The sequence below is a fragment of the Lepus europaeus genome, chromosome 9, assembly GCF_033115175.1.
Source record: "Lepus europaeus isolate LE1 chromosome 9, mLepTim1.pri, whole genome shotgun sequence".
Taxonomy (NCBI): domain Eukaryota; kingdom Metazoa; phylum Chordata; class Mammalia; order Lagomorpha; family Leporidae; genus Lepus; species Lepus europaeus.
Genome location: NC_084835.1, coordinates 86,153,849 through 86,158,265, shown reverse-complemented (window position 1 = coordinate 86,158,265; position 4,417 = coordinate 86,153,849). Strand labels below are relative to the sequence as shown.

General features: G+C 42.7%; 1 pseudogene; it reads right to left on the bottom strand.

The window, feature by feature from the left end:
• Positions 1-241: 241 nt before the first annotated feature.
• LOC133766595 (large ribosomal subunit protein eL28-like) lies at positions 242-643 on the bottom strand (annotated as a pseudogene).
• Positions 644-4,417: the final 3,774 nt, after the last annotated feature.

Sequence of the window (4,417 nt, the reverse complement as noted above, 5' to 3'; positions counted from 1 at the left end):
TACTCTGATTCTGATTTCACCTTTCATGGGAAACAGCAGGTAATGGCTTAAGTATTTTGTTCCTTTACCACATGGGAGTCCCAAATTGAGTTCCTGGATCCTGGGCCCAGAATGGTTTAGGCCTGGCTGTTGTGTGTGTGTGTGTGTGTGTGTGTATATATATATATATATATATATATATATATATATATATATTTATTTTTTTTTTTGACAGGTCTGACTGATTATTGCGGGCAGGGGCTCAGGAGCTCTTGGTGGGGCGGGTGCGCTTCCTCTTCACCACCACGGGCTTCTGGCTGCGTCGGCCATGCGCAGGTCTGGGCGGTACTTGTTCTTGCGAATCATGTGCAGGATGCTACTGAGCGTGGCCAGGGCGTTCTTGCTGATGGTGGTGCGCACGTACCAGGTGGCCGGCTTTCTGCGCTTCATGACCACCATTATGCCCTTACCGTCTGCCGCGGGCTCCACGCCCACGGTCTTGCGGTGGATCAGCCCGTTGTAGCGGAACAGAGTTGCCGGCCTTCAGGTTGTTGGGCTCCGTGCTGTATGTCTGCTTGTTCCTCTTGATCAGGAAGCTGGAGCAGTTGTGCATGACCATCCACTGCAGGTGCGCGGACATGGCGGCGGCTCTTCGCGCCGAGGCTGCCGGAGGTGAAGACTTTTTTTATGATTTGCACAAAAAAATATATATGTATATTTTTTGAGAATGAACCAACATCTCTCTCTCTCGCTCGCTCTCGCTCTCTCTCGCTATCTCTCTATTTCTCTCTTTCTATTTCTGTCTCTCTCCTTTTTAAAAATATAAAAATTTTAAATATATATAAAATACTCTTCAGATCTTCATAAAAAAAGAATAGGACTTGAATTAGCATTGCCCTTCCCCCATCATTTTATCTCTATTCTCACAATTATTAGAATGTGCATTTTATTCCAAAAACCTTACAAGGTTCTATGGATCACTCCAGTAATTTGAGGATAAAGGTTCACTATTGCCTGCCCTAGTTACACTTTAGCATTTAAGAGTATCCCATACCAACCTCCTAGCCTTGCCACTGCCACCACCATTATCTGCCACTCTACCCTCCTTATCCCACTCATCCACAAATCATAAAGCACAGCTGAAATTTTACTTTGCAAAATGGATAACTAGAGACAAATACAGTTGGTTTTATTAATGACCCCAGATTAGGGGCAATGACATGGGCCTTCCAGTGCCATGGAAATCAATCAGTAAGCCTGACTCTGGGGACATTTCGACTGACTGGCAGACACCTCTGGATGACAGGGGAGGCAAGGTGAAAGCCCTCCCATTGGCTACCTCTGGCCTGGAAATCAAACATGATTTATCTACATTAGTGGGCTTCATCTATGTCTTATTATCCCAGCCACAGCTTGCGACCCAGGCCGACTCTCCTGCCTTTTAATAAGCAGATTTAATAGGACTGATAGTTTGGCAATTTGTAGAGTAAATTAGATTTAATTTGGCCTGAATGCCACTGATTTCTCATATTGTTCAAAACAATCTTATCCTGGGATGCATGTCATCCCAACACAATCTCTTCTGATGCAGCTGAAAGCAGACAGCTGACAACCTTGAATGAGTGGTTGTTCTCCAACAAGGCTGTGGCCTTTCTTCTTGCTCCTTTCCACTGAATTCACTTAGAAATGAAGTCCAATGGGGGCATAATGGCTATAACTATAAGAAAACCAGTGATCTCTTCATTATGTCTGTATAACTAGGTATCTTTGCAAGCACATAGATCAGAACACCAAAACTGTAAGGCTTTAGCCTTGAAATAATTCTAAAATGCAATGACCATGGCCAAGCCTTCTTAAAGAATGCACAGAACATGAATTTACTTTGCCTTGATGACTGTGAACTGATTGCTCATCATTAATTATACCATGCTGGGAAGTAATGGACACCTCAGGCCTGGGTGGCTGATCTTCTGCCCCTAAACTAAGTGGGCCCAGTCTTGCACATGATTAGAAGTCTTCCACAGATCTCATACCTACTAAGGAGCTGCAATTCTTCAGTGTTGTGGGAGACCCTGCCCGCCACAGCCTTCCCTCCCCTGTGGAGTGTTCTTGAGCTCTTATTCACAAACTATTCTGACTATGGTAGCACAAAACTTTCTTGTTTCCTTAAGGTTAGGAGTATGCAGCCTAGGCCTATCAATTTCATCAGAAGTATAAGACCTTCATTTTTTTTTCCTCACCATAATGACTGGCAGCATTCCAAAGATGAATGGTTTGTCAATGTGAACACTGACTCAGAGCCTCCAGCAAAAATAGAGAAAGAAATGTTGTTTGAAGCGATCAGGTTTGAGGCTGTTCATGCAGTATAACTTAATCTACCTTTGGAGACTTCTTCTGCTTCATAATTTGAACATCACTGCAATTAAGAACCTGGATCTAAGATAACACAACTTTGTTTGCTTCTTTTTTAATTGTACATAAAAATACTGTAAATTATCTTTTACTGGGCTCTCATCTATAGCTAAAATTGGTCAAATTGATGACTTTTGCTGATGAATCATAGAATTTTCTTTGTATAGGAAATACATAAAGAGAGTTAGTGTCTTTTCCAATAAGAACAATGTACAGCCCCTTCATGATGGATGCAATCCAATGTAATCAACCTGCCTACAGGTAGCTGGCTGGTCAGTTTTTTCTAAGTCATTGTCTAGGGAATGATGCCATGTCAATGCTGAACTATGTTGCTGGCAGATTGGGTACCCAGCAGTAGCTCTGTCCAGGTCACTCTTGGTGAGTGGGAATACATGTTGCTGAGACAATGCACAGCCTCTACCCCTGTCACCATGATCACTACATTGATGAACATATCAGGCAATGACAAGAGTGTTGGGGAAGGAGGCTAACCAGTACCCATAGAATGGATCATCCTATCCACATGATTATTAAAATCCTATTCCAATGGGATCATTCTTTGATAATCATGCACTTGGGATGTGCACAGTGGGTGCCCATGTAGATAAGTATATCCAGAAACTTCTTACCCAGATCTTCTTGTCACCAATTTTTCACTTGTATTCTCTCCAAGTCCCTGACTATCCTTCTAAAGCTTTCACAGTGAAGTATAGACATGTAACACTTGCTACCTCTCCTTCTGGCACTGCCCAGGTTTCTGGATGGGACTATAGTGCAGTAGTCATACACTGTTTAATGGGTCTGTATACCATGCAGAACCATCTGTAAAGCACAAGGCAAAGATTTTTTTTCACTTAAATGATCTTAGAGTTCCCTATGAGACCACAGGTTGAGAGAAGGTAGTATAGCAGGAGTAAGGGCTTTGAGCATCTGGACCACATTTTCATTCAACTTACTTGTGTCTTTAGAGTTTGCTTAAGCTCAGTTTTTTTTTTTAATTTACTGGCCTTTCTTTCAGCTTATATGTTGATTTTTTTAAAGATTTATTTTATTTATTTGAAAGACAAGTTATAGAAAGAAGTAGAGACAGAGAGAGAGGTCTTCCATCCGCAGGCTCACTCCTCAGACGGCTGCAATGGCCGGAGCTGTGCCAACCCAAGGCCAGGAGCCAGAACCTTCTTCCAAGTCTCCCATATGGGTACAGGGGCCCAAGGACTTATGCCATCTTCTACTGCTTTCCCAGGACATAGCAGAGAACTGGATCGGAAGAGGAGCAGCCAGAACTAAAACCAGCAGCCATATGGGATGCCGGTTCCTCAGGCCAGGGCTTTAACCTGCTACACCACAGCGCCGGCTGCTTAAGCTCAGTTTCTAAGGTCATTTTTTAAGGATAGTTTTGCATATATTGTTTCTATTTGGTAATGGAAAACATCTATGCTATGACCAATTTTATTGCTTATTAGACCAGACAACACCAATTTATGGTGGAATACTCAAATTGCTTTGTAACTTTGTGGCCCAGGACCAAGTATTCAGTATCTATTGAGGGCAGCTAGCAACCTAAAACCTGTATCAATGGGGAAATGATTGTATGAAGGGATAATATGATTTTGCTCCAAAATCATAAGGGTCTGTTCTGTAATTTAGCCACAAGGGTTGCCAAAAGTGACACACAGTGTCTTCATCTGCCATGAATGCTATAAGCATATTTGGATATTCTCAGTCACATGACACTAGTGTCAGAGCAGTTCCATGGCAGCCTGGACTTGGTGCCAAGCAATCTCTTACTCCAGTTCCACCCCAAATCAGCAGCCATTTGTATCACTCAGTAAATTAATCACAGGAGCACACTGAAAGAAGCTGTATGTTGCTTCTTGGATGCAAAGAGGGTCCCAGGGCTTTGTGTCTGTCGGTGGTAGAAGACAAAGGATCCAGCAACTTGTCCTTCACACTGAAAGGGATATTTTGATATCCTCTAGACCATAGGACACTTAGACATTTTACCATGGCAGCAGATCCCTTAAAT